This window comes from Staurois parvus, unplaced genomic scaffold (genome assembly GCF_062004578.1).
Source record: "Staurois parvus isolate SC_StPar_1 unplaced genomic scaffold, SC_StPar_1.0 ptg000445l, whole genome shotgun sequence".
Classification (NCBI taxonomy): Eukaryota; Metazoa; Chordata; class Amphibia; order Anura; family Ranidae; genus Staurois; species Staurois parvus.
Genome location: NW_028318241.1, coordinates 5,206,628 through 5,231,611, shown reverse-complemented (window position 1 = coordinate 5,231,611; position 24,984 = coordinate 5,206,628). Strand labels below are relative to the sequence as shown.

General features: G+C 44.1%; 1 pseudogene across 1 annotated transcript in view; it reads right to left on the bottom strand.

The window, feature by feature from the left end:
- Positions 1-931: 931 nt before the first annotated feature.
- LOC149453639 (granzyme A-like) overlaps positions 932-24,984 on the bottom strand; it is a 37,842-nt pseudogene continuing 13,789 nt past the window's right edge. The window contains exons 3-5 of the transcript XR_016314412.1: positions 17,599-17,741; positions 10,184-10,450; positions 932-1,372 (exon numbers count right to left, since the gene is read on the bottom strand). The product of XR_016314412.1 is annotated as a granzyme A-like (transcript). The remainder of the gene's footprint in view (positions 1,373-10,183; positions 10,451-17,598; positions 17,742-24,984) is intronic.

Here is a 24,984-nt window from a genome sequence, read left to right as displayed (position 1 = left end):
CAGGCTTCTGGGAGGATCCTGACCAGGGGCGGACTGACCATTTGGAAGCTCGGGCACTGCCCGAGGGCCCGGGGTCAGTAGGGGGCCCCATGAGATGCCCCTGGTCCCTTTTTCATAGGCTTTTTTGAGTTTGGGCAAGGACACAGGGGCCCCATGATCCCCTATTGCCCGGGGGCCCCATGAGTTGTCAGTCCGCCCCTGATCCTGACCATATGGTGATGACTTTCAGTCTGTGTGTACAGCTGCTCGTCCGACAGAAGCCAATGGCTGTGAGTGCTGATCACTGTGTTCTTGCGGGGGGGGGGGAAGTACCCCTGTCAGCTCACCAGGGAGATCGCCACACTAACATCATGTTAGTATGTCGATTTGTATGGGGTTTTTTTTTCATCCATCCTGCTAGTTTATATGAACAAAAACTTCCCGTGTGTACTCAGCATTAGCCTACAAGAATGTAGAACAAAATGGGGCATTTTCCCACTGGATTTCTGGAGATAGAATCAAGTCTTCAACTTTGTTAGAAGCCTCCCAAAACCACTGCATTCTGTGGAGAACTTATAGCCAATAAAAAACCTATTTGTTCACACTTTCAGTCCTACTCACTGTATCTCAATTTTATATAAATTCCTACTTTCTTTTGACCATTTGGCCCCTTTAAAATATATAGTCGAATGGGAGCGAGAGCTAGATCAGTGTCTTTCTCCAGATGAGAAAAGAATAAACTCTTTTATGGCAACGAGAAACTATAAACTGTTGACCAGGTGGTATTATACCCTAATATATACAGTAGCTGCAATATGTTACATTTTATTTTTGGATTTGGATAAGCAAAGGTCTTCAATGTTGTGAGATTCGATGAATCCTCTAGTTTGCAATATTGTGTTTAATGATTACTTGACTTCTGTTTCACAATGATAAAGGAAACATAGACCAATTATTGTTGTCTGCTAAATTTTTTATTTATTTTATAATTGGAGAAAGCAACAGGATGGGTAGAAGCACAAATTGCCCCTTGTAGCAAAAAAAAGTATATGTTGGCTATATAGGAACAAAGCAAATGACTTTTATGAGGACGTTTCACTTCTGGGTCCACAAGAGATATGAAAAGTCAGTGGCTGATACAACACATAACTAAAATATCACTTTTGGGTTGGCTGACCTTTTGAAAAAAACAGAAGTTATTAGTGCAGGTCAATGCAACATTAAAAGGAAGTATCTATGGTCTTTTCTTGGTTTCTTTGTTGATCCACTTTATGTAGTCTTTAGTCAGGCCAGTGGAGACATCAGCCCCATTGGGAATTCCACATAACAGAGACCCGAAGGACATTATGCCTTTTAGGAAGCCTCCACACACTAATGGACCTCCAGCATCTCCCTGAAATGAAGATATAGTCATTTTAACAACAATTAATAGTTTAAGAAATAACACAGGAGGGGTTAAAGTTGTTATGCCAGGAAACGCCTGGACAGTTAAATTCGTTAGTTAAAAGTGCCTCCAAATATAAAAATAATTTATAAAAATAATTTAACTGACTTAATTAATTATTCTGAGTTAATTCTTAGCCAAACAAACAAAGATCAGTGTGAATATGGACTGCAAAATATTAAATAAATTAAGATTTATTACAATAAGTCACATACAAACACATAATATAAAATCCTGATTGTAATGCACATAGACACCCAGATAATTCACATAAAAGTACCAAAATTGTCCGTAACAAAAGATTACACACTTTATGCCAATATGGCCCAGGAACAGAAAAATAATAAAAATATTATATAAAAAAATATTAATTTGGGAGGTTATTTTATCATGGGAGAGCAACAAGAAAAATGGCAGTAGGTTTATTAATCTAGTCAAGCAAAATCAAGAAAAGATATATTATTTTTACCCTCCAATTATCAAGCGACCTTTTAGATAACTGATCAGACCCAAAGATGGCTGCTGATTAATGGGTGGAGTTAGGCTTCCCCAAAATGATGTCTAGACTGGAGCTGTGTGTCCTGAGTGTGATCAGATGGTTGTGATGGGTTTGAGTGTGAGTTCCCTGGTGAGTGCAGAGTCCTCTGTCTACCTGACTTCCTCTTTTATCTAATGGCACACAATACATTCATAAAATTTCAATAAACCTGGCTCAAAAGGTGGCACCTGCTTCCTATTGGTGAATTGGTTTAATAACCCAGCCCATGTTTGTTTTTGCATTACCATTCTTTTGCCACTGAGTGTCTCTCAGATAAATCCTGACAATTTTGAGTTTACTTGGAAACTGAAGTAACTAATTTGTTATAGGGAAACATTTATATTTCCCTATAACAAATTGGACCTTGTGAACACTATATAAATTCTTTGGAGGGTAGATATTATTCCTAATGTATGATCATTGCTTTCTGGTATACCAATATTTTAAATGTAAAACCATAACTATAAAGAGGTATATTTTCATTTATAACGATCAAAATATTAGTTATACACATAGAGGACCGAAAAATAACTACAGTATATATATATACTATCCCTACTGTGAAGCATGGGGGTGGTAACATCATGCTTTGGGGGTGCTTTTCTGCGAAGGGGACAGGGCGACTGCACTGTATTAAGGAGAGGATGAATGGGGCCATTTATTGTGAGATTTTGAGCAACAACCTCCTTCCCTCAGTCAGAGCATTGAAGATGGGTCATGGCTGGGTCTTCCAACATGACAACGACCCGAAGCACACAGCCAGGATAACCAAGGAGTGGCTCCTAAGAAGCATATCAAGGTTCTGGAGTAGCCTAGCCAGTCTCCAGACCTAAATCCAATAGAACATCTTTGGAGGGAGCTGAAACTCCGCGTTGCTCAGCGACAGTGCCGAAACCTGACAGATCTAGAGGAGATCTGTGTGGAGGAGTGGGCCAAAATCCCTGTTGCAGTGTGTGCAAACCTGGTCAAGAACTACAGGAAACGTTTGACCTCTGTAATTGCAAACAAAGGCTTCTGTACCAAATATTAACACTGATTTTCTCAGGTACTTATGTTCAGCTGTGCAAGACAAATGTTCAAATACTTATGTTCAGCAGTGCAAGACAAATAAATTCTTTAAAAATCATACAATGTGAGTTGCTGAATTTTTTTTTTAATTCTGTTTCTCTGAGTGGGAATGCACCTACAATGTGAATTTCAGACCCCTCCATGATTTCTAAGTGGGAGAACTTGCAAAATCGCAGGGTGTTCAAATACTTCTGTTCCTCACTGTATATATAAACCTAATTATTTGCATACTTAACTACTTATTGAATATAGATGCCTATAACACACATATGTTTCCAACAAATGGTGATTACACATAAACAACCCGTGTTAATATTCAGAAATCTTTTTTCCAGCAATGGGACATTGTGTTAGGAAAAAATCTTTTTATATCCAAGCAATAGATATCTTGCACCATTGTGTTATGATTTAAAATCTTATACTTATAAATATGTCCATGATACTTATAATGGTTTTGTCCAGAAAACAAAACCATTAGTATGTAACTGATCTTTTGGAGGGAATATGGTCCCTTGTGTAGATATGTTGTTATGACAGTGTCATAAGGTTTTTACTTTATGACTTGCAAAATTCTTTTTCTAGCTGGTGGGCTAGAGGTGCCTGCTGTTCGCTGTGTGCCGAGGGTACTCCTGTCTGCTATCCGCTGTGTGCCAAAGAGTACTCCTGCCTGCTGTTCACTGAGTACCAGAGGGTACTCCTGCCTGCTGTTCGCTGTGTGCCGAGGGTACTCCTGCTTGCCGTTCGCTGTGTGCCAAGGGTACTGCTGCCTGCCGTTCGCTGTGTGCCGAGGGTACTCCTGTCTGCTATCCGCTGTGTGCCAAAGAGTACTCCTGCCTGCTGTTCACTGAGTACCAGAGGGTACTCCTGCCTGCTGTTCGCTGTGTGCCGAGGGTACTCCTGCCTGCCGTTCGCTGTGTGCCGAGGGTACTCCTGCCTGCTATCCGCTGTGTGCCAAAGAGTACTTCTGCCTGCTATCCGCTGTGTGCCAAAGAGTACTCTTGCCTGCTGTTTGCTGTGTACCAGAGGTTACTCCTGCCTGCTGTTCGCTGTGTGCCAGAGGGTACTCTTGCCTGCTGTTCGCTGTGTACCAGAGGGTACTCTTGCCTGCTGTTCACTGTGTACCAGAGGGTACTCCTGCCTGCTGTTCGCTGTGTGCCCAAGGGTACTCCTGTCTACTGTCCGCTGTGTGCCAGAGATTGCTCCTACCTGCTGTCCTCTGGTCGCTGTTTGGAGGAGGTGTGAGCTGAGGCCAGACCCCACAGCCCAGACCCCGCTGAGTGTCCGCTGATCACTGTTTGTCCCTGGAAAGCTGTTCCTGTCCGCTGGCCGCTGTTTGTCCCTGGAAAGCTGTTCCTGTCCACTGGCCGCTGCTTGGAGGTGTGAGCTGAGGCCAGACCCCACAGCCCAGACCCTGCTGAGTGTCCGCTGATCGCTGTTTGTCCCTGGAAAGCTGTTCCTGTCCGCTGGCCGCTGTTTGTCCCTGGAAAGCTGTTCCTGTCCGCTGCTTGGAGGTGTGAGGCCAGACCCCACAGCCCAGACCCTGCTGAGTGTCCGCTGATCACTGTTTGTCCCTGGAAAGCGATCCCTGTCTGCTGACTGCTGTGTGGCTGGGAAGCTACCCCTGCCTGCTGAGCGCTGTTTGTCCCTGGAAAGCTGTTCCTGTCCACTGGCTGCTGTTTGGAGGTCTGATCTGAGGCCAGACCCCACAGCCCAGACCCCGCTGAGTGTCCGCCGATCGCTGTTTGTCCCTGGAAAGCGATCCCTGTCTGTTGACCGCTGTGTCCCTGGGAAGCTACCCCTGCCTGCTAACTGCTGTTTGTCCCTGGAAAGCTGTTCCTGTCTGCTGACCGCTGTTTGTCTCTGGAAAGATGTTCCTGCCTGCTGACCGCTGTGTCCCTGGAAAGCTGAGTTCTGCACAGGTCCCTTTCTCCTGACTGCTGTGTGCTTCTGGGAAGTTACCCCTGCCTAAACTGTGAGAGCTCATATTCTCCTGCCTGAACTGCCCCCTTGAATCCATATATTGCCCTGTCTGGACTGCCCCACTGAATGCACCCATACTTTCCCTGCCTGGACTGCCCCATTGAATCTTTTATCCTTGCCGGAACTGCCCACTTGGATTAATACTCGCTCAGACTGCCTATTGCGTGTCTGGATTATTGTAGCTACCTGGACTGCCCCCCCGAGTGCTCGGGCCATCGCTACCCGAATCGCCCTATCGTGGTCCAGATTATAACTGTTTGGACGCTTCCCCCCTCTTAACCCCTTTTTTGGGTACCCGGATGCTACCTTCCTACCCTGATTGAGTGTCTCTCCCATTTCAATAAAACTTTCTGTGTTTATCATCCTCCGTGTGCGTTCTGTCCTGCCTACGCTTCCGTCACTTGCGCATGCCTGAAAGGACACCATATGGCGTCCACCCGGAGGGACAAGGGTTTTTGCCGGCCGCCATTGGGCCATAGGCCGGGCGGGAACCGGTTAAGATTTCTGACTTTACAGGATTTATCTTCAAATTTGATGTCACCCCATACTGTTTTAATTCTTTCATTAGGTTGGGTAATGTTATTCTGCCCCTCGTATATATTTAGCTTTCCAGTCCTTAAATATGGTGTCTGCATGAGTTTTCTTTTTTCAGACTAAGAACATTTTTAGCAAGTACAAAATAACCTGTTGATCTTGCAAGGATGCACATGCATTCATATTTATAAGATCACTGTGGTGCATTGGCAGCCCTTTCAAAGTTAAAGGACAAGTTCACCTTTGGGAATATGTTCTCATTGCTGCAGCGGTTCCCAGACCGGCCACCTCTAGTGACAGTAAGCCAGGGATTGTCTCCCTGAACTCACTGTCACAATTTAAACAAAACAAAAAATGGGGTTCCGTCCACCCGGTTGCACCATGGGAGAACTACAAGTAACAACAGCCTTTGCAGCTGTTGGCTTGTAATTCACAATGAACTACCAGAGCGCTGTAGAGCGTTCTAGGTTGTTCATTGTTTCTTCCTGTCATTGTGTAACTGCCTGCCCTGAAAGAGGTACAAGCAGACAGCTTACACTGACAGCCTGCAAATACCCTGCATTGCACCCGTGATCTGCTGACCTCAGGTGCAATGCTTTACAGGCTTCTAATAAAAAAATAATAAATGTACATTTTGTTTTACCTGAAAAAAGATGTACATTTATTATTTTTTTTACAAAGGTAAACTTATCTTTTAATTGACTGCCTTATTGCAACACACATTTCATTTTTATAATATGACCAACTCAGGCATTAATACATTTCAATTATTAAATAAAAAAAGTTTGCGAGAGATTTGGAAAAGGTGAAAAAAGCTTCTACAGATTGTTATTTTAAACTGTTTCGAAACCCAAGCACTTAAACCAAATATGTTGTTGCACTCTTGTAATTTTTTATATGCCCTGCTGTCAGTGAAATCATGACCAGGTGTATCTACAGTACTTCTTTTCTCAGGCTTAGTGTACATTTGCGCTTTATGGAGGGGGGGGGGGGGACAGAAGAATCAGGTGGTTGAGTGGTATTTTTACCACCCACCATCTCCTCCAAGCTGCAAAGGTAGCCATATGGGGATATACCCATGCCATGGATTTGATGCTTCACATCACAAAAATGTATCCCCTGTACTTCTTTTTTTAGGCTTAGTGCACATTTGGGGGTTATGGAGGTGGGGGTGGCCAGAAAGTACTGCCTGACAAACTCAACCTATTCAAGTGAAGGCGGACACGCTGTAACCGCCATCCAACAACATGTCAAACACCCTCCACAGTGGATTGCTCTTCAGAGGGCTACAGCTAGTATAAATGAGCCCTCTCTGCTTACTGAGCTTCATCTGAAGTATTGTTACCCTTTCCTGAGTGCAAACAGCCATACCAGCACCCACACCCTGCCATTATCTGATGTAGTCACTGCATTAAAGTTGTGATGTTCAGCTTCTGCTGGAGCATGCAGACATCCTTAGGAAGGTTGTATAATGAGTCTACAAGATGAGCACAGTGCAGGGAGAGAAATCAAGGATAAATTAAGAAGAAAAATATTTCTTAAAAAAAAAAAAAATGCTGTAATAGTTTACTTTTACTTTCACTGTAGAAGTCTTGTCATTTTGGTAACGTCCAACTCTAGAATACAAGTATCAGCCTCTGCAGTCCCAATATAGCATAGGTCACATTCTGAGATGGAGAAGCAGCACAGGGAGCCAGCCAGTTGTGCTGCAATACTTATGCAGCACCCTCCTAGTTCATGCAGACTGCTAAGAAAATTTAATTTAGCTCCTTTGTAAGCAGATAAGCGAGGATGAACTGTTATGAACTGTTTAGTGGCTCACAGGCTGCTGGTCTGCTACTTTTCAATGTCTTCTGGAGAGCTGTAGAAGGATAGTGTGAAGAAGAGCAGGGCAGGCAGCTTGCATATTTATGGCTCTCGAGCCAATCCCTGGGGAGGTGTACCCAGTAGGCAGAGGGAAAGCCCATAAATACTGCAGAGTTCCAGAGTCCAGCCTTCTGGAGGAGATATCCTGTGCTGAGGGCTCTGCCTCTAGAGCAGATAGGCCGAGGGGGTCTTTGGTGAAGACGTCAAGATCATATCTAGGCTTAGCTGGGGGGCCTACCAGAGAGAAGCAGAGTGAGATTCTGGGTCAGAGTCTGGAAACAGCCAGTAGAATAGGCATGAGGAAGCTCCACTACTTTGGAGCTGAGTGTGTACTTGGTCCTGCTGTACAGTAGAGAAGTGTCTGTAGGGTGTTTCACCTTGCAACTTATTGCAGTGCAACTGAAAGCTGTGCAACACAGCCAGGAGCATGCCTCTTCTTTATGAAATGTGCAGCTCTTGATGATGTCACGATGACAATACGCATTGGTCGGAGCCTCATATGTACCTTACTTCCGGTCCGGTGGAACGTAGGCACATCCCAGATACAAATCTATGTGTTCTCGCTTGTGTGTTTACATAGGCCACACATTGCTGTAAGTGCATATTTGTTTTTATTCATAAGGTTTATCAATTTTCCAAAGACATCACATAGAAAAAACAAGGTAATAAAAATAAGATGCCAGTATTGTACGGTGATACAAGGATGTGGATGTTTTTCAAAATGTAAGCACATAGAAATATACCATGGGGGGTGCAGTAATAGCATGCATTGGAATAATTAATCCAGGTAAGCGTTGTCAAAGGGATCACTGCCAAGTCTGTGAAAACACTTTGCAGTTACACATCTGGAATCTAATCAGAATAGAACATCCACCCCCTCCAGACATCTCCAAACTTCTCCTGCTACTTTTTAACCATATCTTATTTACTTCCCTCTTCCAGTCAGCCAAAGAAGTTCTGCCTCTAACGTCTAGGGATTGAAGATTTTGCTTCATTCAGCAAGTGCAGAATGACACTCTTTTTATAGGACTTGAGAGAGGAGGGAACTCCATGAAAGAGAAAATATACAGGGGGATTAGGTGGTGGGTCTAAGAGTTAGTTTTGCGACCCAGGGAGCAATCAATTCCCAAAATGCTTTGATTCTACCGCAGAATCACCAATTATGGAGGAAGGTGCCTCTTTGTCCACAACCACTCCAACAGCATCAGCAATAGAATAAATCTGGGCCAAGTGTGAAGGGGTTCCAAACCACAGAATTAAGAATTTATAGGAGAACTCTTGAGTACGTGTGCTAATGGAGATCGCATGGATCAATTTAACAAATCTTGAAATTGGGGGGGGGATTCAAGTCCCTTCTCCCATTCCTGTATAAAGTATGGGATGGATAGAGAGTGAGCACTAAGGACTAACTAGTACATATGGGAAAGCAGGTGTCTCAAGTCCAGAAGTCTCGTAAACATAGATATGAACAGGGAGAGATTGTCCGGAGACCTCAACTTTGGCACTAACTTCCTAAAAAAGTCCAATACCTGTCGGTACTTTCAGTATGAAAGTGGAAAATGTCCATAAGCCTGTAGTATAGATAAGGGAAACAGTTTACTGCGACGGGCAAATTTCACACAAGATGTATCCCCATCAGAACCCCAAAGAATAAAAAAATTTTAAGTTTCCAGAAGGGAACCACGGAAAGCCCCCCCAAAGGTGCCAACGTGGATGCCTCAATGGGAAAGTCCAGTCTAAAAGTCCTAAAGGCTGTTGGAAGGCACGGTGTTTCCTCCAGGTCTCTACCAGTCATTGACTTCTCTGGGGGGACTCATATTTTAGTAGAGACATTGCGGCGCTAGTATAAAATGCTCGCCAGAGTCATGGCCTTACAATACAGTGCAATGTCTGGAATACCGACCCCACCGTCCACCTTATGTCTACGCGACATGTCAAAGGATAGTCTTGGTCATTTCCCATGTCATACAAAATTCAGAAAAGCCCAACGCAAACGTTTGAAGAACATTTGTGGCAGCGAGTCAGCCACTGCATATAGTAGGTACATGATCCGAGGGAATATCGTCAGTTTAAGTTCATTTACCCTCCCAAACCATGTCAAGGAGTAGGTCTCAAAGAGCTTTAGGTCCCCCGTCACTCTATCCAACAACACCCGGTAATTGAGGTCATAGAGAAGTTTTGGGTGAAAACAAAACATGAAAGTGTGACTGAACTGCAGAAGAGGAAAATATGTTCTCCTGTCATGTCAGAATGGGATGTAGTGTGTGACAGAGCTGTTGAAATATTGGAACCTTGTGGACAGAAATACAAATCATTTGGCAGTTAAAAAGCTCCCATATATGTATTCTTTCTTTAGATTTAGCTGTTTTCAGAGTTCATTTTTATCACGAGATAGAATTGAGCAGATTTCATTTAGATTCAGGTAAGCAAATAGCCAACCAGCAACTATCTCTTTTGCTTGAAAATCTGTTGGCATGGTATATATATATATATATATATAGGATCTTTTTTAAATAGTAAAAAAAAAAAGTTTAAAACTGTATTAACCTAAAATAATTACAAAATGAACCCCACAACCACAAAATGAACACAAAGGCATAATAACTGTGTTTTAACTACAGTAGTGCTCGCTTCACTTCTCTACATATTTGGAGATTTATAATCTGTAAAGTGACCCGGTACAAGAGTATCCAAATACAGGGGTACTGCATGGTGTAGATGGAGTCTGATTTCCTTTGGGCACATTTTTTGTATTTCATTAATTTGATACTCACATTGCAGAATCCCCTTGATGTTTCCTTCCCACTGGTGCAAATCATGTCCTTTGTGATCTTAATTGTTGGCTTCCACATGGTGGTGCATGTCTTCCTGTCTATGACCGTCACTCTTGCTTCCATTAGCTTGTCTGAATTGTAAGAATTTTTGTTATTGGTCTTCCCCCATCCAACTATATCACAGACACTGCCAGGTTTAATGTCTGGAAATGTCTCAGGAAAACGTACGACATTCACATCTTTTGTTAAATTTGCTTTGCCTGACAACTTAAAAATGATAAAAAGAAAAAGTTAATTGCAGTAGAATTACTGGGATGTAACATTCTTGGCATTCCTAAAGTGTATCTAAACCCAAAACCAAAAATGTTATCAATTAAAGCTTGCTAATCCTTAGATGTTGAGGCTGCATTAGTTTTCTTTTTAGATTTCCTTTTCACCTAATGATGCTGCCAGTGGGGTGACAACACTTACTAACCATACTGTATCTGTTAAGCAGCAGTATTGTCACCCTTGGACAGGACTACAGAACACTACTCTCCTCTTCTCCTTACCTTAGGGAGGAGGTGTATTATGTTTCACAGAGACAATAACTAATAACAATGCAGCTCAAGCAATAAAATATATATTAAAGCTAGGTTCACACTGCGGTCTGGTTGTGAGTTCAGGAATTGCACCTCTTCCCGCACCCGCAGCCAAATCGTGCTGCTCTTACAAGACGCACAGGACCAGGGGCGGACTGACCATTTGGAAACTCGGGCACTGCCCGAGGGCCCGGGGTCAGTAGGGGGCCCCATGAGATGCCTCTGGTACATTTTTCATAGGCTTTTTTGAGTTTGGGCAAGGACACAGGGGCCCCATGATCCCCTATTGCCCGGGGGCCCCATGAGTTGTCAGTCCGCCCCTGCACAGGACTGCCATGAATGGCACCCCCATGCATTTCAGCCCACAGCGCGTTTGCAGGTGCAGGAACCACAGGGTAATCGCACCTTTGTGCTTGTTAAAAACACGAAAACGGCTGCCCATTCAAATGAATGGACTGCTGTGCCCGTGCAAACACATGCCCCATGCCCCGCACAAGTGTGAACCAAGCATAAATGTTTTTAATGTCATTGAGTGTAATATAGTCCTGTTTGTTGCCTATCATTCCTATTTATTTTACTGTTTTCCAATAAATATTGTGAGTTTGATGTCTGTATGTAACATATTAATATCTTTGAGTCTGCTACTGGAATCAGATACTACATGAAAATGGATAAATACCCTTTGATTTAATATTCATTTTTTACTATAATCATTTTTATATTCATTTCCTTTTATGTTTATATTTAAAACTATTGGATTTGTACTTGTTCTGTAGCTCTGATGAAAGGGGGGGAGTGTGTTTGGCCCTCGAAACGCGTTGGTGTTTTCTGCTATGAATCAATTTTATCAAATACCTTGGACTTTTGGATGTTTGTTTGGTGGTTTCATTGGTCTGTAGATGTATGTGGATTCTCTGGGCCCTTTCCCTGTCCCTATGGGGAGAACTGATTTTGTGGACTACTGCTGAACAGGAGCCAGTGTGCCCAGTGGCAATTTCAGGTATCCTTCGCAAATCTGATTCCAACACCCTGTTTGTTTTCGTATTAAACTGTCAGTGCTAAATCCTCAAATTATTTCCACACAGCCATTAATTAGATGTATACCAGCCCTGGAAAATTACAGCATTAACCATCTATTGGTAGCCGTAGGAAACAAATATATCCTAGCACTGGGGTATTGATGAATGGCCCAGTATTTATAGGTGTTCAATGCAGAACACAATCATCTCTGGGGGGCCCTTATGGAGGAGTTCTTACCAGACATGCTAGTTGTTCGTTTCCCATGCTGGCTGTCTATCTTCAGTGCCAGGACAAGGTCATCCAGTGCCCAGGGCAAAGATGGCAGACTGTCCTGGAGGAAGAGGACATGTGCTGAAAAAGTACCAATAATTGTGGTACATTGCAGCAAATGGAAGAGTTTAAAATCGGTGCGCAAATATGTGTCTAAGAGTGGCGAAAATAAATACCCCAATGTTGGTGGTGTTACTGAAAGGAAAAAATATCCCTGCATTGCTGGAGTCACTAAAAATAAATTTGTCACTGCTTTGGCGGTGTCAGTGGAAGAAAGAACTGTCCCTGCAGTGGTGTTACTGGAAGGAAAAGAGTCCCTGCATTAGTGGTGTCATTCGGAGAAAATAAATGCTCCAGTGTTAGTGGTATTCCTGAAAAGAAAAATGTCCCTGCCTTGGTGGAATCACTGAAAGGAAAAACTGTGCTTGCAGTGGTGTCATTGAAGAGAATGAATTACCCTTTGCTGATGGTGTCACTGAAAGGAAAAATGTCCCTACATTTGGTGATGTCATTAGGAGGAAAAAATGGTGCAATTTTGGCAATGCTACTGAAAGGAAAAATGTCCCTGCTTCGCTGGTGTCATTGATTTGAGAATTTTTCCAGGCCTCTGTTCTGTCACTTGAAAGAAAAAATGTCCCTGCCTTGTTGGTGTCATTGGAAGGAAAAAATTTCCCTGCATCGGTAGTATCACTGGAAGGAAAATATCTCCCTGCATTGCTGGTGTCATTGAAAGGAAAAAATGTCCCTGCTTCGGTGGTGACACTTGAAGGAAAAAATGTCCCTGCATTGGTGGTGTCACTGAAGGAATGGCCCTGCATTAGTGGTGTTGCTAAGAGGAAAAATGGGGCTGCATTACTGGTGTCACTGGAAGAAAAAAAATGTCCCTGTGTTTGTGGTGTCATTGAAAGGAAGAAATGTCCCTGCTTCAGTTGTGTCACTTGAAGGAAAACATTTCCCTGCATTGGTGGTGTCAATGATAGAAATATATGTCCTTGCATCAGTGGTGTCAATTGAAGGAAAAAATGTCCACTATGTATTAGTGGTGTTGCTAAGAGGAAAAATGGAGCTGCATAACTGGTGTCACTGGAAGGAAAAAAAGTCCCTGTGTTGGTGGCGTCACAGGAAGGAAAAAAATGTCCTTCCGTCAGTGGTTTACTAAGAGGAAAAATGGCTCTGCATTAGTGGAGGGAAAATTCCGCTGCATCGTTGGTGTCACTCTGAGGATGACTGATTGGCATCTATGTTACTGATGAAGGAGGGAAGGGGAGCTGGTTCTGAGGGGTGCCTGGAACTAAAGAGATTCAGGGGGGTTCTGAGGGAGGAAGGGGAGCTGAAAAGGCCCTTAGGACTTGTTCACATGTATGGCTTTCATTGCTGCCTCTCTGAAAACTGTCCATGCTGGATCAATTTCCAGAGGGAGTTTGACAGGCGGTGACGAGGTGATATGTGTCAGCTCCTCATTGCCTCTTTTGACCATGAAAATACAGCCCACTGCACCGCAGCCATGTAAATTGCACATAGTTGCAGCGTGGCCCCATCCTGTTCAGCAGAAGTAATGCCCATCAAATGCAACATGCTTTAACTTTTGATGTGGCTGCAAAACATCATGGCTGCGGCATGTATACAGCCATGAGCAGATGCATCTCCTTTTTCAGATGGGTGGTAGGGGTTGCCGAAAAAATGCAGCTCAACCGCCCGCTTTTACTGCCCACAACCCACCTGTGTGAACAAGCCCTAAGGCCATATTTACACTTGCCTCTGGGGGAGTTGTAAAAACAGGCAATTGAGATGCATTTACCTTCTTCAAACCACTCTCCCTCCAATCTGCTAAGGCAGCCGTGCAAAAGCAACACATGCGCGTCAATAATGATCCCCCTGTCATACAAGTGAATGGGGTCACACCGAACAGCTCCACAACCACATTCAATGTATGCGGTTGAGGTGCAGTGTTGCAGGATTTTGGGGGTTAAAATAGGCAGTGAGGAGGTGACTTAATGCCTCCTCACCACCTGTCAAATAACCCCTGAAAAGCAATCCACCATGGATCACTTCTCAGAGGACGGCTGCAAATGTAAACTCACCCTAAGAGAGGGAGGAGGCTAAGGGGGTTGAAAAAGAAGGGGAGAAGCTTAGGCCTGAATTGTCCCTTTCCCCCTCCTGTGTACTTATGGATCACACAATGACAGTCTCAGCGTGGTGTCTGCTGGGAATGAAGGCAGCTGCTTCTTTTTCCCCTCTCTGGTCATGTAAAATGTCACCTGAGAAGAGGAGACAGAAAGAAGGGCAGTCTGTCCTCACTCCCCAGCAGTGCTGTGCGGAGACTGAGGTGTGCTCTCAATCTCAGCGCTGAGACGGAGGTGTGCTCTCAATCTCAGCGCTGAGACGGAGGTGTGCTCTCAATCTCAGCGCTGAGACGGAGGTGTGCTCTCAATCTCAGCGCTGAGACGGAGGTGTGCTCTCAATCTCAGCGCTGAGACGGAGGTGTGCTCTCAATCTCAGCGCTGAGACGGAGGTGTGCTCTCAATCTCAGCGCTGAGACGGAGGTGTGCTCTCAATCTCAGCGCTGAGACGGAGGTGTGCTCTCAATCTCAGCGCTGAGACGGAGGTGTGCTCTCAATCTCAGCGCTGAGACGGAGGTGTGCTCTCAATCTCAGCGCTGAGACGGAGGTGTGCTCTCAATCTCAGCGCTGAGACGGAGGTGTGCTCTCAATCTCAGCACTGAGACAGAGGTGTGCTCTCAATCTCAGCGCTGAGACGGGGGTGTGCTCTCAATCTCAGCGCTGAGAAGGCGGTGTGCTCTCAATCTCAGCGCTGAGACGGGGGTGTGCTCTCAATCTCAGCGCTGAGACGGGGGTGTGCTCTCAATCTCAGCGCTGAGGCGAGGGTGTGCTCTCAATCTCAGCGCTGAGACGGAGGTGTGCTCTCAATCTCAGCGCTGAGACGGAAGTGTGCTCTCAATCTCAGCGCTGAGACGGAGGTGTGCTCTCAATCTCAGCGCTGAGACGGTGGTCTGCTCTCAATCTCAGCGCTGAGACGGAGGTGTGCTCTCAATCTCAGCGCTGAGACGGAGGTGTGCTCTCAATCTCAGCGCTGAGACGGTGGTCTGCTCTCAATCACACCGCTGAGACGGTGGTGTGCTCTCAACCTCAGCGCTGAGACGGAGGTGTGCTCTCAATCTCAGCGCTGAGACGGAAGTGTGCTCTCAATCTCAGCGCTGAGACGGAGGTGTGCTCTCAATCTCAGCGCTGAGACGGTGGTCTGCTCTCAATCTCAGCGCTGAGACGGAGGTGTGCTCTCAATCTCAGCGCTGAGACGGAGGTGTGCTCTCAATCTCAGCGCTGAGACGGTGGTCTGCTCTCAATCACACCGCTGAGACGGTGGTGTGCTCTCAACCTCAGCGCTGAGACGGAGGTGTGCTCTCAATCTCAGCGCTGAGATGGGGGTGTGCTCTCAATCTCAGCGCTGAGACAGTGGTCTGCTTTCAATCTCAGCGCTGAGACAAAGGTGTGCTCTCAATCTCAGTGCTGAGACAAAGGTGTGCTCTCAATCTCAGCGCTGAGACGGAGGTGTGCTCTCAATCTCAGCGCTGAGACGGAGGTGTGCTCTCAATCTCAGTGCTTAGTCCCTTTCGCCCTCAGCACTAGTGTGAACTTCTTCTATTGAAATACATTGCTTTTACAATATACAGTCAGGTCCATAAATATTGGGACATCGACACAATTCTAACATTTTTGGCTCTAAACACCACCACAATGGATTTGAAATGAAACAAACAGGATGTGCTTTAACTGCAGACTGTCAGCTTTAATTTGAGGGTGATTACATCCAAATCAGGTGAACAGTGTAGGAATTACAACAGTTTGTATATGTGCTTCCCACTTGTTAAGGGACCAAAAGTAATGGGACAATTGGCTTCTCAGCTGTTCCATGGCCAGGTGTGTGTTATTCCCTCATTATCCCAATTACAATGAGCAGATAAAAGGTCCAGAGTTCATTTCAAGTGTGCTATTTGCATTTGGAATCTGTTGCTGTCAACTCTCAAGATGAGATTCAAAGAGCTGTCACTATCAGTGAAGGAAGCCATCATTAGGCTGAAAAAACAAAACAAACCCATCAGAGAGATAGCAAAAACATTAGGCGTGGCCAAAACAACTGTTTGGAACATTCTTAAAAAGAAGAAACGCACCGGTGAGCTCAGCAACACCAAAAGACCCGGAAGACCAAGGAAAACAACTGTGGTGGATGACCGAAGAATTCTTTCCCTGGTGAAGAAAACACCCTTCACAACAGTTGGCCAGATCAAGAACACTCTCCAGGAGGTAGGTGTATGTGTGTCAAAGTCAACAATCAAGAGAAGACTTCACCAAAGTGAATACAGAGGGTTGACCACAAGATGTAAACCATTGGTGAGCCTCAAAAACAGGAAGGCCAGATTAGAGTTTGCCAAACGACATCTAAAAAAGCCTTCACAGTTCTGGAACAACATCCTATGGACAGATGAGACCAAGATCAACTTGTACCAGAGTGATGGGAAGAGGAGAGTATGGAGAAGGAAAGGAACTGCTCATGATCCTAAGCATACCACCTCATCAGTGAAGCATGGTGGTGGTAGTGTCATGGCGTGGGCATGTATGGCTGCCAATGGAACTGGTTCTCTTGTATTTATTGATGATGGGACTGCTGACAAAAGCAGCAGGATGAATTCTGAAGTGTTTCGGGCAATATTATCTGCTCATATTCAGCCAAATGCTTCAGGACTCATTGGACGCCGCTTCACAGTGCAGATGGACAATGACCCAAAGCATACTGCAAAAGCAACTAAAGAGTTTTTTAAGGGAAAGAAGTGGAATGTTATGCAATGGCCAAGTCAATCACCTGACCTGAATCCGATTGAGCATGCATTTCACTTGCTGAAGACAAAACTGAAGGGAAAATGCCCCAAGAACAAGCAGCAACTGAAGACAGTTGCAGTAGAAGCCTGGCAGAGCATCACCAGGGATGAAACCCAGCGTCTGGCGATGTCTATGCGTTTCAGACTTCAGGCTGTAATTGACTGCAAAGAATTTGCAACCAAGTATTAAAAAGTGAAAGTTTGATTTATGATTATTATTCTGTCCCATTACTTTTGGCCCCTTAACAAGTGGGAGGCACATATGCAAACTGTTGTAATTCCTACACCGTTCACCTGATTTGGATGTAAATACCCTCAAATTAAAGCTAACAGTCTGCAGTTAAAGCACATCTTTTTCGTTTCATTTCAAATCCATTGTGGTGGTGTATAGAGCCAAAAATGTTAGAATTGTGCCGATGTCCCAATATTTATGGACCTGACTGTATATGCGCCACACTGATTATTATTATCATACAGGATTTATATAGCGCCAACAGTTTGCGCAGCGCTTTACAACATGTAGACATTACAGTTACAATACAATCTGGTACAAGAGGAAACAGACATGTCAACGCATCTGGTGTGAATGGACCCTTAAATGCCTGTTCCATTATTTCTAGTGAGCACAACGAATGGTGTGTTGGTATATTTACCTGCAGAAGCTGGAGATTGTTTGTATGTTTCTTTGCATTAAAATTCTGATGGGTAATTGATTTGATAACTGTGAACTGCTGTCTGTTTTTCTCTTGTTGCCTTTATTGAGCGAACACCAAGGTCAACAGTTGTCGTTTTGTCTCTAAAAAGAGTCAAAGAAATAACTAAAAATATATACAAATGCATAAAAGCCAGAAAAAAAATATTAATTCTATAGGATGTCTCCTCAGTAAAATCCTGTATAATTGAAATATAATTGTACAAAGAGACTCCTCCACATTGATGAGTTATATGGCCGGTACCAGATTCTGAAGACTCACAAGGAGCACCGAGGAGAAAACTGTTCCTGAATCAAGCCCTGGTTCACACCCAATGCGGATTTGAAATTGCACTACTTCAGCTGAAGTAGCGTGATTTCAAAGCCACCAGTCAGCGTGACTTCAGGCACAGATGTCAATGCAATTCGCAAGTGAAATCGTCAAAAATAATGCAGGAACCTTCTTTAAATTTGGTGCAAGTTGGAGTCGCAAATAGGGTTTGATTTGTCTTGCGATTTTAAACTGGCAAATCGCATGACAATTCACATTGGTGTGAACGGGGGTTAAAGAAGACTGCTATGTCACTTTATTTACTAGAGTGTATTCCAATAGAGTCTACACCGAAGAAAGCAATATATCTCCTTTCTTCACAATTTCTATTGTTACTGCTGTTTGGGTTTCAAGTTAAAGTGATTGTATAAGTCCATCAAAATAAAAACATCACCAATGCTCAAATCTTCATGCTCCACAGTGAAAAATGGTGTCTGTCACTTGCTGAGGTGCAGCCCTCTAAAGATCAGGGAATCTTGGTACTAGCAAAAGAAAACACAAAAGGGCGCACTCTCCTCGTGCATTACCGTGATGAAAGATATGTTTATTAAAAAGTAACAAGTGCACACTCACAAAAGGATCATAAAAACAGACATGGAGCCAAATGTTTCAGTCCCAGACAACGGGGGTCCTGTGGTACAACTGACCGGTTGGAATGGCTGACACATTTCAGGAGTCAAACTCCCTTCCTCAAAGCTAAGGCAACCAGACATACCAATGCCCCATCTATAGGGAAAAAACCATGTGGAAAACATTACCACATCCCCTCCATGTGGGAATGCTCTAGAGCCAACCAGGGACTGCCCAACAGATAGGCCCTATAACTGAAAATTGTGAATGTCACTCCATAAACAATGATGTAAATGGTGAAATGTAATGTCTAATGCCTTGTACATCAATGCATATAAGATGTATAACAAAGTTTTTATAAGTGATCACATTCCCTCTCTCCTAAGCTGCATAAAAGCTGGGGGAGGATAAACAGTGTATTTTTTCCCAAAAATTTGCCTTTGAAAAACTGCTGCGCAAATTTTGTGTGACATAAAAATATGCAATGCCCACCAATTTATTCTCTAGGGCCTCTGCTAAAAAAATATATAATGTTTGCAGGTTCTAAGTCATGTTCTAGCAAAAAAAAATGTTTTTTACATGGAGGAGAGGAATGCCAGAATTGGCCAGGGCTGGAAGTAGTTAAAGAGTTCCATTTATAGCAAAATTGGAAACTACACAACAAATACCATAGTAAGATATACAGTGAGGAACAGAAGTATTTGAACACCCTGCGATTTTGCAAGTTCTCCCACTTAGAAATCATGGAGGGGTCTGAAATTCACATTGTAGGTGCGGAATGCAGAGAGACAGAATTTAAAACAAAAATTCAGGAAATCACATTGTATGATTTTTAAAGAATTTATTTGTCTTGCACTGCTGAACATAATTATTTGAACACCTGAGAAAATCAGTGTTAATATTTGGTACAGAAGCCTTTGTTTGCAATTGCAGAGGTCAAACGTTTCCTGTAGATCTTGACCAGGTTTGCACACACTGCAACAGGGATTTTGGCCCACTCCTCCACACAGATCTCCTCTAGATCTGTCAGGTTTCGGGGCTGTCGCTGAGCAACACGGAGTTTCAGCTCCCTCCAAAGATGTTCTATTGGATTTAGGTCTGGAGACTGGCTAGGCCACTCCAGAACCTTGATATGCTTCTTACGGAGCCACTCCTTGGTTATCCTGGCTGTGTGCTTCAGGTCGTTATGTTGGAAGACCCAGCCACGACCCATCTTCAATGCTCTGACTGAGGGAAGGAGGTTGTTGCTTAAAATCTCACAATAAATGGCCCCATTCATCCTCTCCTTAATACAGTGCAGTCGTCCTGTCCTCTTCGCAGAAAAGCACCCCCAAAGCATGATGTTACCACCCCCATGCTTCACAGTAGGGATGGTGTTCTTGGGATGCAACTCATCCTTCTTTTTCCTCCAAACACAAGTGAAGTTTAGACCAAAAAGTTCTACTTTGGTCTCATCTGACCACATGACTTTCTCCCATGCCTCCTCTGGATCATCCAGATGGTCACTGGCAAACTTCAGACGGGTCTGGACATGTGATGAGTAGAGCAGGGGAACCTTCCGTGCAATGCATGATTTGAAACCATGACGGCGTAGTGTTCTACCGACAGTGACCTTTGAAACTGTGGTCCCAGCTCTCTTCATGTCATTGACCAGCTCCTCCCTTGTAGTTCTGGGCTGATTGCTCACCTTTCTTATCAGTGATACCCCATGAGGTGAGATCTTGCATGGAGCCCCAGTCCAAGGAAGACTGACAGTCATCTTTAGCCTCTTCCATTTTCTAACAATTGCTCCAACAGTTGATCTATTTTTACCAAGCTGCTTGGCAATTGCCCCGTGGCCCTTTCCAGCCTTGTGGAGGTCCTCAATTTTGTCTCTGGTGTTTCTTGACAGCTCCTTGGTCTTGCCCATGGTAGTAGTTGGCGTCTGACTGACTGTGGGGTGGACAGGTGTCTTTAAAGAGCTCAGACAGGTGCTACTAAGTTAGATTAATGAGTGGAGTAGAGGTGGACTTTTTAAAGGCACAGTAACAGGTCTTTGAGAGCCAGAAATCTTGCTGTTTCTTAGGTGTTCAAATACTTATGTTCAACAGTGCAAGACAAATAAATTCTTTAAAAATCATACAATGTAATTTCCTGAATTTTTTTTTAAATTCTGTCTCTTGGAGTGGGAATGCACCTACAATGTGAATTTCAGACCCATCCATGATTTCAAAGTGGGAGAACGTGCAAAATCGCAAGGTGTTCAAATACCTCTGTTCCTCACTGGGTATGTTAGGGACATATTTAACATGGAAAACATTTTATTTACATTATATATAAATTTATGTTCTACCTAAAATTTAGTCATGGAGGGTTTTCTACTGGAGCCTGAAATCCAGATCACCTCACTCATCACAAATCTCTGATATGCATGCAGCTGTAATTATGTCCAAAGCTAGGTTGTAACCAGATCACACTTGGCCAAAGCAAACAATTATTTAAAGCTAAGATGTAACAAAAAAAAGTCTTCTAAAGCCAGCTTGGTATTAAACTTGCATGAGTCACTTGGTGTATATGATGAAGAAAAAGAATGCGAGGTTACACTTACTGAAAACTGCTTATGTCAATAATGCTACGAGATCCAGAGATACTGGCAGCTTAAATTACATACAAATCTCTACTTTTCTTTAAAAAATGTCATATAGCCTAGCACTCCCATCTCCAATCCTCTCTACTGGTCAGTGAGGCTTTCTGTCATAATAAAGGACCAACAAGTATTCTCAAGAGGATTTAGTGGCTTGGGCTCATTTTAACTTCTACAGTAAAAGTTGATTTGCACATAACTTCAGCTACTTATATTTCCAGATCTACTGATCAATCGACTTGCAACTTTGTGTTTCCATCTCCTCTTCCTACCTCCTTCTCCTGCCCCTATGGCACTCCGCAGAAATCAGGATTAAATTCCTATGCTTTCAAAGAAACATTCCCAGGACCTTCACATTTGCAATTAAAAGAGAAATAGGGTCAAAGCTTTTTGGCTATACTTCTCTTGTGGGTCACAGGAGTACACTTACTTTGCTCTCCTGTGAACTACATTCAGTTTATAGCTATCAGTGCAGAGCAGCTCCAAGCTCTGGAAGGATCCTGAAAATATTGCTAGGATCCACCTGGCTGCCTGATTGACAGTTGGCTCCAGTTCTCAGAACACAGCTGAGAACTAGGGTCAGCTGCACCTGCTCCTTCCCCAGCCCGGTGCTCTAGTGAGCACTGGAGGAGCAGAGCAAAGAGAGGTGACTGACAATCACTGCTCTCCACTCAAAGAAGACTGAGAACTGAGCGATCAGCTTTCATGTGATCACTCAGTTCTACGACTTAAAACGGAGTTCCACCCAAAAGAGGAAGTTCCGCTTTAAGGTCTTGTCCCCCTACCCGGGGCGGTTACCCGAATTTGACAGGTACCTGCTCCCACATCTTGTGCGATCGCCTAAGGTGATTGGAAGAGGAACTTGTCCTCCCCCCCTCCCTTCCCATAGTCTTCTGGGACACGTGACAGGTCCCAGAAGACTACTGGACCATTCACAAAGTGTAGCGCTACTTAGGCATGAACAGTGGTCACCTGGCTGTGAAGCTGTCACAGCCGGCTACCCACACTGAAGATACCAGTGCTGGGGAGAGAAGATGGCTGGTAAAACCAGCTGTGGTGAGGACACCGTTGGACCAAGGGACAGGTAAGTGTCTGTATTTTAAAAGTCAGCAGCTACAGTTTTTGTAGCTGCTGACTTTTATTTTATTTTATTCAACTTTAAAGGCAGCTTAGGACAGCTGCAGCATCACACCAAAGCTGCAGCTAGGAGGTAAGTATGGATGTTTGTTTTTTTTACATCCCATACTTCTCCTCTAACTACTTCTTGTCTGGCCAACTACAGATTGGAGAACAGGGCCAATAAAATAATGTAATATTGTACCCATCAACATTGATAGCCAGCACTTTGGAAGGTAGTCCTCTTTTTTCTTGCAAAGCACACCCAATAATGAAGGGCATGTTAGTTGGTATTGTGATGGATATGGTAAAATGCCTATTTAGTTTCCTGTTGAATATATACATAGTTCTATACATTTTATACATATCTACTTTTATACTTTTTCATATTTCTAAATGTTTTGTATGAATATATATATATATATATATATATATATATATATATATATATTGTGGGAACTCGCTTCAACGTGGTAGAGCTTCTTCAAAGCACACAGCAACTCGCTTCTTTTAAAGGGCTTTTTTGCCCACTTTTATTTACAAGAAAGTTCAAGAAACACAAATGCTTCCCACGCAGGGGTATCCAACATCAAGGAAATCATATTCAGCCTCCTGGCTTGTACACAGTTTTAAGTCTGCCTCCTGCAGACTCTTCCCAAAATATGGCACTAGCACACAGCTAGTCTGGCTTCCACCTGACTCCAAGGCAGAGACCTCCCGTCTGCCGGGGTGGAGCCCTCCTGACTCCGTTTGCCGGGGTGGAGCCCTTCTGACTCCTAACTGCCGGGGTGGAGCCCTTCTGACTCCTAACTGCCGGGGTGGAGCCCAGAACCCTGGTCCTGACTCTCTCTAAAGGCCTGCACACACCTGTGCAATCAGTCTCCTGGCCTATCCCAAAACCTGGTCCCAGGATTGGAGATTTCATCCCTCCCAGATCTCTTTGAAATCTCCAGGCTCCAGATCCCAAAACAGACCTTACAAACAAAGGAGGAAAGTGAAAAGCCACTTTCCTCCGTATCAAATACTTACCCTGGAGCCCCTCAACCTGCCTTGTTGAGAATCCAGGGTGACAGATCGCCACACTGTCACATATCCCCCCCCTTTGTTTTGATCCCGTAGGGGGCAGAACACACAACTTATACCTTCTGGCACCTCTGTGCCAGCTCTCATTTACAGGGGTCCAATCTGGTCTGACTAAACCTTTCCTAAAGGGGAACTCTACCCAATGACTCCTTTGGTGTCTCTCCCCAAGCCCCATTGTCACTCTGCTATGGGCTCTACTCAGACCTTCCCTATTCTTTTTCCGGGTGCATTTCCATAACCACTTTCTCTCCTGAGATCTTAACGGGGTCCCCCTGGCCTTTCTATTGACCTTTCTGCCCCTTTGCTTCAGGTTCCAAGGTTTCCTAATACCGCTCTCAGTATTACTGTCACAAGGCTGTAGGGGAACTATTTCTACTGTATTTGTACCCGGACCACCCCCCTGATTTCTTGTACCTTTAGCTATCAAACCTGCATGACTCCTTACCACAGCATTCAGTTTACCATGAACAGTTATATTCCAGTCAATATTACACCTTTCAATATCTTTTCCAGCATTTGTTAGGACAGTGTCTGCAGAGGGCACACACACCATAGGGCAGCCATCACCCACGTGAACCTCACAAAATGCCACTTCACCTGGCGTCATGCAATCTGCTGGTGGCTGTCCAACCATTTTAACTTTTCCTACACCACTTGGATCTGTATCCAAACCCAGTACAGATGAGCTCTCTTTTGATCTACTTTGCCAGTTTTCACATACCATTTCTCCCTGTATTTCAGGTGTCTTATCAGAACTGCTACATAAACCTCTTTTTGGCCCAATGACCCCGATTTCTTGATGCACATCCATTTGAGCCCTGGTCAGGATTTCTGCTGTTCTCTGGTCCATGCTCGGCCCTTCCATCTCATGTGTTTTGTCCACTGGTGCAGTCAACACGCCCTTCACTGACAACTGACCAGCACCATCCTGGACCATAGCAGCAGAAATGCTTCCCACCTGGCTGTTAGGAGGTGAAAGCTTTGACTCATTTTTCATTTCTCCAAAACATTTCTCATCTATCACATTTACAGGTAATCCAGCGGCATACCCTGATACAACTTTTAACATCATCAACAAATTCCGAAACAAACAACTTTGTTTCCCTTTGATCTGTACAGCCAGCCATTTGGTGCTCCACCTAGTGGTACTCCGCAGTACCAGACCATCCGACTGTGGAGAAGACACCCCAGTATACATTGGTTGTACATTCCAAAGTTCAAGCATCTCCTTTAATACTTTGGTTACATCCCAACCACTTGACTCTAAACCTAACACCTTCCTGACCATATTTAGGGCACTGGGAACGCTGAGAGACTCACCTGCTAAGACTTGAGAAGTTGAAATTTTTAAAGGGACCTCCTCCAAGCTGGAGATAGCCACAGGCTGGTGCTCCACCAGAGTGCTGCCATGTGCTGGGCTCACTCTCAACATCTCAGACTCAGCATCCACAAGCTGCCCCTGATCATTCCCAGTGACAATATAATTTTGACACTCCATGCCAACATCACTTTTGTGGGTCACAGACAAAGTCTCTGCTGTATACACGCCCTTATCTATAGGCTGTTCTATAGACCCTCCTGCTGGCACAGCAGAAACAGTGTCCACCGTATTTTTTTGCATAAAA